This window comes from Phyllostomus discolor, chromosome 5 (genome assembly GCF_004126475.2).
Source record: "Phyllostomus discolor isolate MPI-MPIP mPhyDis1 chromosome 5, mPhyDis1.pri.v3, whole genome shotgun sequence".
NCBI lineage: Eukaryota > Metazoa > Chordata > Mammalia > Chiroptera > Phyllostomidae > Phyllostomus > Phyllostomus discolor.
In genome coordinates this window covers 117,531,822-117,547,614 of record NC_040907.2, presented here as the reverse complement: position 1 = coordinate 117,547,614, position 15,793 = coordinate 117,531,822, and positions in this window count along the sequence as shown.

The window sequence follows — 15,793 nt, the reverse complement described above, 5'->3', positions numbered from 1 at the left end:
AATATAAGAGGCATGCATTGACATTCTACCAAACGCATACTTATGTGTGTGCTCACGTGTGTATATGTGCACACGCAGGCACACACCTCTGCGTCTATTCTAACTACTTCACCCTTCCATGTGTGTTTAGCTTAGTGACAACACTGACTCACCTCATTCCAATCTTCTCATTCAGAACATCTATCAAATGTCTTCCTTGGGCGTGCCACAGGGTTATGCACAAGGAGAAGTATTTGTAGGTAACTTACATTCAAAGCTGAATGTGGCATTTGCATTGGCTGTTCTGGCCTAGAACTCTTTCTCTATCTTTGCAGAATTGTTTGTGTTCATTCAGATTTCAGCTTAAATATTATCTCTGGATAAAGGGCTTTTCCCTAGCCATTTAACTTTAAGTAGCCCCTCTATCATGAAATTGTAATTCTCCACTTAGCTTATAATTTATCTCTATGTAAAATAATCTTTATTTGGTTGCACATTATTGACCATCTGATTCCTTTAGAACAGAACAAAAGTATTCTTCGGCTGCTGTGTTTCCACCTAGAAGAGTGTCTGGAAACAGAGCTAATGCTTAATAGGCATTAATGGAACAACTGAATCCTCCAGCATCATGTTCTAAAAGCAGCCCTCTTGATTCCTCTACAGCTAGAGTGAACATCTGTGACCACCTTTTCAGTGTTCTTACTTTTCTAGGACAAGAGCTTTGTTTGATTCACCTCCTTGTCTCTAAGGTGCAACCCAGGGTTGGGTACACAGAAGGACCCACTGAGAGAATGAGGAGAGAAGTCGAGACCATGAATGGCACAGATACCAGACCAGTGCATGGCTCTTCCATGCCTTGGTTTCCAGGGCTATCAGTTAGTATTGCCAAAGCCTAATCAAGTGACCTTTTTCAAGTCCCTGACCTGACTTTGATTTCTACCCTCCCCCAAACTTACATTTCCTCTTTAAAACACTTAGTCTTAACAAATAGCTCAAAAGATTTGTTTTTTTTTCCTGAAGTAAAGCAGGAACTGGACCACTTTTCTTTGACTATGCTTTGTAATTGGTGTTTTGACTTCTCAAAAGTCATCAGTCTTGTGTACTCAAGTCCTCATGCCCTGCTCAGCAGCCCACTTAGGTTCCTATTGTAAAGGAACCTGCCAGGCACTAAGGGGGACCATTGTAAAGATGACTCCTCTCAGGAATGTGTTTCCTAATGCCATTGACACAACTTTGAAGGGCCCACAGTCTCAGATAACAAGGAACATTCAACCCATAAAGCAAATGAACAGGCCTCCCAGAAAGGTGGAAATTTGAAACTGAGTGACTTACCTAAAATCAGAACCATGCATGTGCTATAGACTTAGAGAAAGGGGGAGAGGATAAGGCAGGAGGAGGGAGGAATGTGTACTGCCAGCAAAAGGACAATAAGAAAGCCTTGACTTTATAATGGAAAATGATCCTCTTTTGAGCTCACATACCCACAAGTATGTCCTCTCATTGATCTGAAGTTTGAATGTATGCTATTATTTTATTTGCTATAATTATAATTAATAAATTTTCCTGTTTATGTCAAATGAAAAATTGTATTTCAAGTGTCTCAACTCATCACAACCTAGTGCACTGTGGGGGCATACAAGCAACGAAGGACCTTACCCTTAACCCAGGCATCTCAGGATTTGTTCAGATGGAACCAGGTAAATTTAAATTCACCTTGCAAAAATTATCAAACACAGTAGGAAATAAGTAGAATGAAAGATGACTGAGATGACAAACCTTGGAAATAGTCCTCCAAGTGAGTATCCAAGATGTTGGCACACTAGGTGGATGTTATACTTGCCTCCTCCCAGGACCACACTGGAATTAAAACTAAAACATAAAATAATCAACCTGAATACCCAACCAAAGAATAGCTGAATAGAAGTCTCACAAACAAGAATTCACAGAAGAAGCCACGATGAGACTGGTAGGAAGGATGGAGAGGTATAAAGGGCTGGCTCCACTCCCATGGGTATCTGCTGAGAATCCTGATGGTTATCTTAGCAGCAAAGCTTCCCCCTAAGGAGCATGGGGTCTGAGTTACACATTAGGTTCCCCATCCCAGGGCATAAGAGCCAGAAAGAAGTGCCCACATAACACCTGTCTGTGAAAATCAGCAGGGGTTTTGTCCATTGGGAGACAGAGGAGTTTGCTCGGGTACCCTCTTAAAGAGCCAATGCACCAAATCTTATTTGCAGTGGTTCACCCTGGGCTCTGGCAGAGGGAAGGTAGAACAGACTAGAAGTCATGTGAGGAGAGACTGGTGTTCATGGCTCTGGGGAGAGAGGTCAGGGCACAGTAGCTAAGACCCCTGTGCTGAATCATTCTTCCACCCTGTAGATGCCATCTTTCTTGGGTGGAACATGCCTCTTCCTACAGCATCAGCTTGAAGGGACACCACAGCACCACCATCTGGACTCCTTGTTTCCCCACCCTGCAGAGATTATGCCCTGCTAAGGAGTCAGTTGCCTGGCCCAGGGTGTCAGGGTGAGATCCAGGCAGATTCAGGGGTCTCAGTGACTGAGAAGTGTAGCTTTGGGTCAGGAACCATTTTTCCCACTTTCCAATGAACCTTACCAACACCTCCCCCTCACAGGAGATATTCTAACTCCACCCTCGGGGGTTGAGATGGCCCCCACACTCTCAATTCCTGGTGGCCCCACCCAACTGAAGTCTGGGGAGAATCTGGGACAGACTGAGTTGTGTGTCTCTGGGGTGGGGGCTACTCCTCCTATCTTGCCCCAGGCCTGACTGACACCTCCCCCTCATACATGATCCATTATCCCCACATTTCTGACTCCCCAAACCTTGCCCTGTTGAGCTCAGTTATAGGGAACCATTCCTCATGGTGTGGGGAATGTAGCCCAGCACCTGACTTGGAAAGTCCAGTAGGGAGTGAGGTGGGACACCAGACCCATGCCTATGGATAGGTTTTCCCATGGGGAATCAGGTCTGCATTGTACCTAGGCTGCTATGAGGCTTGCTTTTGCTAAAACTCCCTCACCCTGGATTGAGGCAGCAAATGTTTACTGCATATCTTTAAAGTAACTTCCTAAAATCTGTACTAAACCTCCCAAGTATGAAGGTTAACCAGTTCAACCACCTTCCCCTTGCATCTAAAACATCCTTCTCTTGTCCCTGGCTGGCGTAGCTCAGTGGATTGAGCGCGGGCTGGGAACCAAAGTGTCCCAGGTTCGATTCCCAGCCAGGGTACATTCCTGGGTTGCAGGCCATGACCCCCAGCAACCGCACATTGATGTTTCTCTCTCTCTTTCTCTATCTCCCTCCCTTCCCTCTCTAAAAATAAATAAATAAAATCTTAAAAAAAAATTAAAACATCCTTCTCTTTGAAGTAATTAGCAACATTCTTTGCTTTGTTATCTGTAAAAGGTAATCACCTACAGCAAACCTGTGCATAGTAAAGGAAGACCATCCTCAATGTAATGTACCCAGAAAAGCAATAAAAACCTGTCAAGGCAGGGGTCAGGAGCCCTCTCACTTAGAGAGTGGCCATGTCATCCCTTTTTCTCCACAGGACTTCTGTAGTCCATGTGAATTTGTTCATCAAAGCCACAACACCCCGAACCCGTGGGCTGGACTCCACATCACTCAGTCTCCTGTCAGAATCTTGGGCAGACTGAATTGTGTGGCTCTAGAATGGGGACCATTTTTTCCCTCACATGCCTGACCAGTGCAGAGCCCTCCCTTCATGTGGCCAAATCTCAGGCTATTTGGACATGATAAGCTCTGCTGGCATCATCCTGATGACTCCCTGAGACTCTACCCTGCCACAAAAGTCTGTGGGCATCTGGTGGCTGGCTACTAGAATTAGTATACCCTGGGACATTTGCTGTGTGGCCTTAGGTCCAGCACTGACACTGAGTTTGAACATGTTTCATTCTGGTAAACACCATTCTCTCCTTCCTGGTGACTCACTGAGAACATACCTCATGTAACTAGAGTACCACTAGAACCTCTTTCAGTGACTGAGCAAGCCTGTAAGGCAGCCAGCAGGTAGTTGCAGTCAGAGGTGGATCTCAGGGTGCCTTGGGAGTTTGCTGACCTGCCCCTGGGCCTGGTGCTAGTAAAAGCTGGCTTTGTTGTGCAGGTTGGTCCTTCCTGTACACATCCAGGCCCAGCAGAGGCAGCCACAAAATGTGGATCACTTCATAGCCCCAAACAGGTTTCCTAGGGTCAATCACAGGCAGTGTGTGACATTGGTCTGCATCACATCCCCTCCCAAGGGACCCCAGAACAAACATATCCAGTGACCAGCTTCAGACAACATCATAGCAGGATCCAATTAGCTTTGCAAATGGAATATCCAAAAGGAGATCTTGGCAGGCACAGACCCTACTGAGGTAATTCCACTCTGTGTAGTCAGCAGTTCATATACTGTGATCAGAGTTGATCTTCACAGCCAGCCAGCCTGAGAGTCAACCACACACACAAATGAGTCAATAGCAATCAAGAGTCAATTACAACAGAAAGGCCAACATAACTCACACAAGGGACATACATGGAACACCAAGATCAGGCAATCAAGAAGACTGTACCACCGAGTCCCACAGGATACCTACTACATAAGGGCACCCTATGAAGACTAGGAGTCATAGAAAGCCTATGTAATACATAGAAACAAATGCAAAAACACAGCCCAAATGGGGAGGTAAAGAAACAAGCCCTAAATGAAACAACAGGAGAAATCTCCAGAAAAAGAGCTAAATGAAATGGAGGCAAGTAATTTATCAGATATAAAGTTCCAAAAAATGGTTATGAGGATGCTCAAAAAACCGAGTAAGAACTTAAACAAAGAGATAGCAAGCATAAAAAAGGACATAGAAACACTTTTTAAAAATTCAGTCGTAAAAGAAGAATATACTAAAAGGAATAACAATAGGTTGGATGGAGCAGAGGATCAAATTGGTGATTTGAAAGACAAAGTAGCAGAAAGCACCCAACAGAGAAGCAAAATGAAAAAAGAATTTTAAAAAATGAGAATAGTTGAAGGGGCCTCTGGGACAAAATGAAACCTAAAAACATATTCATCATAGCAGTAACAGAAGGTGGACAGCAAGTGACCGAGAATTCATTTCAAGAAATAATGACTGAAAACTTACTTAGTCTGATGAAGGAAAAAGACATACAAGTCCATAAAGTTCAGAGAGTCCTAAACAAGATGAACCCGAAGATGCCCACACCAAGACACATCATAATTAAAATGGTAAGATTTGAAGACTAAAAGAATCTTAAACACAGCAAGAAAAAGACAGTCACCTACAAGGGAGTTCCCATTCTGTCAGCTGATTTCTCAACAGAAACATTTCAGGTCAGAAAGGATTGGCATGAAATAGTCAAAGTGATGAAAAGCAACAAATCCAATCAAGAATACTTTACCCAGCAAGGCTATCATTTAAAATAGAAGGAGAAATAAACAGCATCCCAGACCAGAAAAAGCTAAAGGAGTTCATTTGCCACCAAACCAGTATTACAAAAAATGTTAAAGGGTTTTCTAGAAGGAGGAGGAGGGGGAGGGGGATGAGGAAGAAGAAGTGAAGAAGAAGGAGATGAAGAGGAAGAACAAGGAAAGGGGGGAGGAGGAGGAAGAGGAGAAGAAGATGAAGAAGAAGAGGAACACAGCTAAAAGAATAAAATGACAATAAATACATACATATCAATAATCACCTTAAATGTAAATGGCTTGAATGCTCCAAACAAGACACATAAGGTTGCTAAATGTCTTGGCTGGTGTAGCTCAGTGGATTGAGTGCGGGTCTGCAAACCAAAGGGTCAAAGGTTTGTTTCCCAGTCAACATACATGTCTGGGTTGTGGGCCAGGCTCCCAGTAGGGGGCGCGTGAGAGGCAACCACATATTGGTGTTTCTTTCCCTTTCCCCTCTCTCTAAAAATAAATAAATAACATCTTAAAAAAACAAAACAAAACATATAAGGTAGCTGAATGAATAAGAAAACAAAACCCATATATATGCTGACTAGAGACATGAATGAAACATACAAACAGACTGAAAGTAAAGGAGTGGAAAAAATATTTCATGCAAATAGAAATGAAAAAACTGGGTAGCAATATTTATATTTGACAAAATAGACTTTAAAATAAAGGCTATAGTAATATACAAAGAAGAATACTACATAATGATAAGTGGAACAATCCAACAAGAGGATATAACCATTGTAAACATTTAGGTACCCAACATAGGAGCACCTAAATATATAAAGCAAATCTTCATGGACATAAAGGAAGAAATGGACAGTAATACAGTTATAGTAGGGGATTTTTAACACCCAATTGACATCAATGGACAGATCTTCCAGAAAGAAAGTCAAAGGAAACAGAAGCCTTAAATGACACATTGGATCAGTTGGATTTAATTGATATTGTCAGAGCATTTCACTCCAAAGTAACAAAATACACATTCTCTTCAAGTGCACATGGAAAATTTATTAAGACAGACCACATATCAGGAGAGACAAAAGGTCTCAATAAATTTAAGAAGAACTGAAATCATATTACACATCTTCTTTAACCACAGTGGTATGAAACTGGAAATTAACTGTAAGAAGAAAAATTGAAAAACACACAAACACATGGAGGCTAAATAACATGTTACTAAACAATGAGTTAGTTAACAATGAGATCAAGGAAGAAATAAAAAATACCTTGAAACAAATGAAAATAAGAACACAACCCAAAAATCTATGGGACGCAGAGAAAGCAGTCCTAAGATGGATATTCATAGCATTATAGGTGTACTTCAAGAAACAAGAAAAATCTCAAATAAACAGTCTAACTTTACACTTATAGGACTTAGGAAAAGAACAGCAAAGTCCAAAGTGAATAGAATAAAGGAAATAATAAAAATCAGGGAAGAAAAAAAATAAAATGGAGTCTAAAAAAGCAATACAAAAGACCAATGAATCCAAGAGCTTGTTCTTTGAAAAGATAAACAAGATTGACATAGCTTTAATGGGATTCATCAAGAAAAAAAGAGAAAGGAACCAAATAAATAAAATAAGAAATGAAAGAGGAGAAGTAACAACTGATGACAGAATTACAAGGAATTTATAAAAATATTATGAACAAGTGTATGCCAACAGAGTGGACAATATATTAGAAATGGATGAATTCCATTTCTAATGGAATTAGAATGGTAACATACAATTGTCCTGAATTGCACAAGAAATAATTAGAAAATATGAATAGACCAATCACAACTAATGAAAATAAAGCAGTAATAATAAAAAAAACCTCACAACAAACAAAAGTTCTAGCAACAAAGGCTCCACAGGTGAATTTTACCAAGCAATCTAAGAACTAATACTTCTCCTTCTAAAAGTATTTCAAAAAATTCAGAGTCAGGTAAGTGTTCCAAGTTCATTTTACCTTTTTCCATATTTTTTCTAATTTTTTAAATTGTTGTTCAAGTACAGTTGCCTCCATTTTCCCCCACCACTGGCCCCCTACCCCTCCACCCCCCACCTCCCACCCTCACTTCTTCCTTGCTTTGGTTTTGTACATGGGTCCTTTATACATGTTCCTTGACAACCTTTCCCCTTCTTCCCTCCATTATCACTCATCTCCATCCCCTCTGGTTACTGTCAGTTTGTTCTTTATTTCAGTGTCTCTGAGGATATTTATTTGCTTGTTTGTTTCATTGATTAGGTTCAACTTATAGGTGAGATCATATGGTATTTGTCTTTTACCACCTGGCTTATTTCACTTAGCATAATGCTCTCCAGTTCCATCCATGCTGTTGTGAAGGGTAGTAGCTCCTTCTTTCTTTCTGCTGCATAGTATTCCACTGTGTACATGGACCATAGTTTTTTGACCCAATCATTTACTGATGGGCACCTAAGTTGCTTCCAGCACTTGGCTATTGTAAATCATGCTGCTACAGACATTGGTGAAACACCAGTTCAAAAGGACCTATGCACACCAAGCTCATTTTACAAGGCTAGTATTATCCTAATTCCAAAACCAGATAAGGATACTACAAAGAAAATAAATTATAGGTCAGTAACTCTGATGAACATAGATGTTAAAATACTCAAGAAAATAAGCAAAGGGGAAGAATCACAGTCCTGGAAAATTTTGCCTTATGGACCAGTTTTCAGAAATGTATCCATTTCTCTTGGTGAGAAATAGCTATAACTTGATTTTATATGGTAAAACCATATAAACTATATGATATATGGTGAATGGTAAGGTGTGGTTTTGTATTCAACTTTTAAAATAATAGGTTTTTTAATTTAGAGATGGTGGCAAGAGAGGAGGGAGCAGTGTCAACTTCCCTCTGCACACAGGTGAAACACCTAGCTAATCTTCTGAGGAACAGAGTGAACAGCCAACAGTATCCCAGCATATATGAAGATGGGAAACCAAAAATTGTGGAGGACACTGAAAAATCAGATGAGTAGATGGGAACTGTGAACACCAGTACACCTGCTGGAAGAGGAAACCCACCAACAAAGGAACCACCAACAAATAACAACAGAAGAAGGTGAAGGAGGAAGTGGAAGCCACACTAATCTCAATCCAGGACTGATCTGGAAATACAACTAAATAGTGGATAATTACCCACAACAAACAACTGAATAAGAGTGAGAGAGAAGTCTCAAAACCTCATACACACAGAAGAACCAGCTTCAACACAACCTGTTCACACCTGCACAACAGAATACAAGATGTGGTGGATGAAGTGACCCTCAGTTAACCAGCTGGTGGGAAGGACCCACAAAAGAAACACCCAACAACAATCAAAACCCAAAGACATACAAAGACCCAACACAAATGACAGCCCAAGACCAGTGAACTCAGGAGATCAAGGAGTCTGCACCACTGAATCTCACAGGTATTCTACCATAGAAGTTCACACCATCAACCCAGGGAGTCAGAACACATCAATTTAAGAAGCAGAGGCTAACAAGAAGACTCTCACAAACAATGGGAAGACAAAGAAACAATCCCCAAATGAAAGGAAAGGAGGAAGCCTCAGAAAGAATGCTAAATGAAACAGAGGCAACTCAACTATCAGATATTGAGTTCAAAGCAATGGTTATCAGGAAGCTCAATGTGCTCACAGAGAATTACCAAAAACTACAGGGAAACTACAATGAACTCACTGCAAACTATATCAACATGAAAAAGAAAATAGAAACTATCAATAAGGGCAAAGAGGAAATGAAGAATACAATTTCTGAACTGAAGAACACAGTAGAAGAAATCAAAAGCAGTCTAGATGAAGCAAAGGGTGGGATCAGCAAGCTGGAGGACAAGGTAGAAAAAAACAACCAGAAAGAGCAATAAAAGGAAAAAAGACTCAGAAAGAATGAAGATATGTTAAGGGAAATGCAGGACAACATGAAATGTAATAGTATCTGTATAATAGGAATAACGGAAGGAGAAGAAGAAGAGCAAGGGATAGAAAACCTGTTTGAAAAAGTAATGATGAAAAACTTCCCTAATTTGATGAGAAAAAGAATCACAGAAATCCAGGAAACACAGAGTCCCAATCAAGAGGAACCCAAAGAGGCCCACTTCAAGACACATCAGAATTAAAATGGCAAAATTCCAAAATAAAGAGAAAATCTTGAAGGCAGCAAGGGAGAAACAGGAAGTAACATACAAGGGAGCCCCAATAAGACTAGCAGCTGACTTCTCAATGGAAATGCTCCAAGCCAGAAGAGAATGGCGAGAAATATTCCAAGTGATGAAAACCAGAGGACTATGACCAAGACTACTCTATCTGGCAAGGCTCTCAATTAAAATGGAAGGCCAAATAAGGAGTTTCCCAGACAAGAAGCCTCAAAGAATATGCCTCCTCCAAACTAGCTCTTCAAGAAACGCTAAAGGGCCTGCTTTAAGAACAGGAAGAAAAACAGTGAAAGAGAGAGGAACACAGTTATGAAGGAAGTAAAATATCAATGAATAAACACCAATCAATAATAACCTTAAATGTAAATGGATTAAATGCCCCAATCAAAAGGCATAGGATAGCTGAATGCATAAGAAAACATGACCCACACATATGCTACCTACCCACAGACCCACCTCAGAACAAAAGACTTACACAGACTGAAAGCAAAGGGCTGGAAAAAATATTCCAAGCAAATGGACAGGAAAAAAGAGCCAGGGGCAATATTAATATCAGACAAAATAGACTTCAAAAAAAAAACAGCCATAAAAAGAGATCCAGGAGGTCACTTCATAATATTCAAGGGAGGAATCCATCAAAAAGACACATATATAGTAAATATATATGCGCCCAACATAGGAGTACCCAAATATATAAAGAAAATCTTGGAGGACTTCAAGAAAGAGTTTGACAGCTACACAATTATAGTAGGGGATTTTAACACCCCACTGTCAAAAATGGATAGATCTTCCAAACAAAATATCAACAAAGATACTGAGGCATTGAACAATGCCCCAGATCAAATGGACTTACCTGATATATATAGAGAAACTTTCATCCCAAAGAAGCAAAATATGCATTATTTTCAAATGCACATGGAACATTCTGAAAGATAGACCACATGATAGGACACAAAATAAGCCTCAAAAAATTGAAGAACATTGAAATCATACCAAGCATTTTCTCCAACCACCAGGAACTGAAACTAGAAACCAACCTCAAGGAAAAAAAAAACACACAAAACACTCAAAATCATAGAGACTGAATGGAATGCTATTAAACAATGAGTGGGTTAAGAATGAGATCAAAGAAGAAATCAAAAAGTTTCTGGAAACAAATGAAAACAGACTCATAACAGTTCAAAACCTATGGGACATAGCAAAGACAGTCCTGAGAGGGAAGTTCATAGCAATACAGGCCTACCTAAAAAAGAGAAACATCTCAAATAAACAACCTAACCTTATGCCTACAAGAACTCAAGGAACAACAACAAAGACAGCTCAGAGCAAGTAGAAGGAAGAAAATAACCATTATCAGAGCAGAATTCAATGACATAGAGACTAAAAGCACAATTCTAAGGATTAATAAATCCAGGAGCTGATTCTTTAAAAAGATAAACAAAGTCAAAAAGCCTTTAAGCAGGCTCATCAAGAAAAAAAGAGAGAGAGCCCAAATAAATACAATGAGAAATGAAAGAAGAGAGATTACAACTGATATCACGGAAATGCAAAGGATTATAAGAAATTACTATGAAGAACTGTATGCAAAGAAATTTGAAAACCTAGGTGAAATGGACAAATTTCTAGAAAAATATAATGTTCTAAAACTAAATGAAGAAGAAGCAGAAAGCCTGAACAGACCAATAACAACTGACAAAATTGAAGCAATAATAATAAAAACTCCAGAGCCTGAACAGATGGTTTCACAGGAGAATTTTACAAAGCATTTAAGGAAGAGCGAACCCCTATTCTTCACAGACTATTTCAAAAAAATCCAAGAAGACAGAAAACTCCCAAGCTCTTTTTGTGAAGCCAGCATCATCCTAATCCCAAAACCAGATAAAGACATAACAAAGAAAGAAAATTGCTGGCCAATAACACTGATGAACATAGATACTAAAATCCTCAACAAAATATTCACAAATCATATCCAGCAATACATTAAAAAATTATAGTACAATCAAGTGGGATTCATCCCAGGGATGCACAGATGGTATAATATGGGCAGATCAATAAATGTGATAAATCACATAAACAAAAGCAAAGACAAAAATTACACAATCATATCAATAAATGTGGAAAAAGTATTTTATATGGTACAATGCCCACTTATAATTATAACACTCAGCAAAATGGGAATAGAGGGAACATTCCTCAACATAATAAAGGCCGTATACAAGAGACCTACAGCCAACATCATATTCAATGAGCAAAAACTAAAACATTTCCTACTAAGATCAGCAACAAGACAAGGATGTTTGCTTTCACCACTCCTATTCAACATAATATTTGAAGTCCTAGCCACAGCAATCAGATAAGAAAAAGAAATAAAAGGCATCCAAATTGGAAAGAAGGAAACAAAGCTGCCATTGTTTGCAGATGACATTATAGTGTGCATCAAAAATTCTATAGATTCTGCCAAAAAACTACTATACTTATTAAGTGAGTTTGGAAAAACAACAGAATACAAGGTCAATATTCAGAAATCAAAGGCATTTTTGTACACCAATAATGAAATATGAGAAACAGAAATCAGGAACAGAAACAGCAACAGAAACAGGAAACAGAAATCAAACCATTTGATACAGCAACAACAACAACAAAAAAAGTACTTAGGAATAAACCTAACCAAGGAGGTAAAAGACCTGTACTCAGAAAACTACACAACACTGAAGAAAGAAATTAAGGAAGACACAAACAAATGGAAGCATGTACCATGCTCATGGATTGGAAGAATTAACATAATCAAAATAGCCATACTACCCAAAGCAATTTATAGATTCAATGCAATCCCTATTTTTTAAAAAGATTTTATTTACTTATTTTTAGAGAGGGAAGGGAGGGAGAAAGAGAGAGAGAGAGAGAGAAACATCAATGTGCGGTTGCTGGGGGCCATGGCCTGCAACCCAGGCATGTGCCCTGACTGGAAATGGAACCTGCGACACTTTGGTTTGCAGCCCGAGCTCAATCCACTGAGCTACGCCAGCCAGGGCAATGCAATCCCTATTAAAGTACCCATGACATATTTCACAGATCCAGAACAAACACTTCAAAAATTTATATGGAACCATAAATGGCCCCAAATAGCTGCAGCAATTTTGAGAAAGAAGAACAAAGTAGGAGGGATCATGATACCTGATATCAAAATGTATTACAAGGCCACTGTGATAAAAACAGCATGGTACTAAGAACAATCTGACAGTAACCAGAGGAGAGTTGGGAGAATATAATGGGGGGGAAAAGGGGGATGGGATTTCAGGAAAAACTGTGAAGGACACATGAACAAAACCAAGAGGGGGTGGAATTAGGGGAGGGAGATGGAGATGGCTGGGGTGGGGGGAGTAGTGGGGGGGAAATGCAAACAACTGTACTTGAACAACAATAAAATAAAATAATGAAATAAAACAAAAAAAATTAAAGAATGAAATCTTACCTTTTGTTACAGCATGTATGGACCTGGTGGGTATTATGCTAACTTAAGTAAACCAGTCAGAGAAAGACGAACACCACATGATCTCATTTATATGTGGAGCCTAGTAAACAAAGTAAACAAATGAACAAAATAAGCAAACATACAAAATAAAAACAAATTCATAGATACAGAGAACAGATTGACAGCTGTTAGAGTGGAGGGTTTGGGGGACTGAGTGAAAAATGTGAAGGGATTAAGCAAAAAAAAAAAAAAAAGAACCCAAAATCTCATAGATACAGACAGTAGGGTGAATAGTATAGTGATTACCAGAGGGAAAAAGTAGTGGGGAAATGTAGAAGATGATAAAGGGGGGAAAATGGTGATGGAAGGAGACTTGACTTTGCACTACGAACACACAATACAATATAGAGATAATGTATTACAGAATTGTACAGCTGAAACCCATAAAATTTTATTAACCCACATCACCCCAATAAATTCAATAAAAATTAAAAAAAATAGTCTGACTGCTGACTGTGCAACAGATAATATTATTTTTAAAATATAGTATAAATATAGAATAAATAAGTAATAAATAGGAGAAAAATTAAAATAAATTAATAAAAATAAAAATATGTTTAATGAACTACAGCAAGAAAAACAATAAAACAAAAACAGATTTTTTGCAAAAAATAATAAATTAGGCAAATATGACTATTATAGTTTGAATTATTATTGCCCACATTTAACTTCTCCCTATCATAGAATTTTATATTCAAGTCCTTTGTAGAGTCTCCCACTAGATAGAGTACATGGAGTAAATACCTCAATCCTTTTGATATTTGGCTTGGTTTTATGACAGTGAGCAGACATGAAAGGATCAGCAGTTTTAAATGTGCTTGTAGGCTTAACATGGCCTCTTCTTGCTTTTTCCAATTATGGAAAGAATATGCCCCTGGTAGCCACTAATATTAGAATAATTATGTGATGTGGAACAGACACTTACCCACCTAAAAGACTGAAGTAATAAATAGCTATTAGAGTTTAGCCAAGCATTGATGGTTAATAGCACAGTCTCTGAAATCTGACTTCCTGTTTTTATAGTCCAATCCTACCATTAGCTGGCTGTATGATCTTTGAAAAATCACTTTCATTTCTATTTGCATCAATATTCTTCTTAGTAAATTGAGAGTAATGGGGTTAAGGAAGGTGACATGAGTTAATGCAAGGATAGTGCCTGGCACTTAGTAAATGTAATGAGAGTAGCAGGCACTAGACCAAGTAGGGTATATTCTAGGAATGCAAGAATTGTTTGACATCAAAAAATGAATTCATGTAACTCACTAATTTAATTTTTGACAAGTTTAAGAGTCTCACTGCAGATATGTAGAATCTTAAAGCTGTAAGCTCTCCCTTTTCTCAAAACTAATACATGGTCTCAAAATTCTTCATACATTTCCTCCCAGACTCCTGCAATGAAAACTTTCTAGAATTGATTTAAAACATAATCAAAATGCATGATTATTATCCCACAGTTTTGTCATTGAGATCCTAGTTTCATCTTTGATTCATCACTACTTTGGCCATAGAGTTGTGTCTTCTTGAAGTGAAGGGTGCACAGTAGCTTTCTCTCTTATTTCTTTGCATATGTGAAGTGTAGAGAAAATGATGGTGCCAATGGTGGATAGTGCCTGCTCACAGAAGAACCACATATCACTGGAGACAATGTTACTTCTTGGTCCACCCTAACTGGTTGTTGGGTCTCTTTATTGACTGATTACAAATGACAACCTTTCTCAGGAGCTAGTTATTCAGACAAGGGACTCTGTAAGGGTCTCTAACTGGACATTCCCTACCTTCAACATCACGTCAGTGGACATTTCAATTCATAGTCTCTTGTTCTTTCAGTCCCCATGTCCCTGTTTCAAGGGAAGCAACCTGCTCATGATTAGAGTTTAAACCCTGGCTAACTTGCATGATATTTGCACAGCCCCAGGGAAATACACATGAGTGATAGAAATACACATTGCCCCCAAACAGTCCTGCTCCCAGTTCTATTCTCCCATTTTCCATCTCCCCATGCCACAGCAAGACGAGGCCATCTGCTGATTTAGTACTTCAGTAATTTTAGAACAGGATATAATCCCTGCATTTCTGCCTCAGGTAACTTAACCAGGGAAAGCAACGTAATTTGGACATCTCTATTTGCCAAGATTGGGAGGAAGATAGTATAGTCTCTTCCCTCAATCCACAGGGAGAGAAGAGGAAGGGACAATTTCCATTCAGGATGGACCAGCCTTCATTCCCCTCTTTATGGATCAAGGGGCTGGGAATTATTAAATCACTCATGTTGAACAGACCCCTCCTTGCAGGTTCCATAGTTGGGTCCCTCGGACATTTCTACAGCCTTAAAAGATGAGGCACGTAAAGCCTCTTATTCTCCCCTGTGAGATCCAGATGCTGGCACCCAGGAACAGTAGATAACTCAACCCACACTAGACACCATTTTAGTGTTATTAGATTAAAAGAAATGCCAAAAAATCATCTGATAAAGTTCAATATACATTCATGATTAAAATGAAGCACAGCAAGCTAGGAAAAAACCCTAAAACAAGGAACATTTTCTATGATACAGTATTGGAAGTTATACATTCAGGGCCCCACCCAAAAGATATCTTTTATCATTGAATATCTTCAACAACATATAAGGG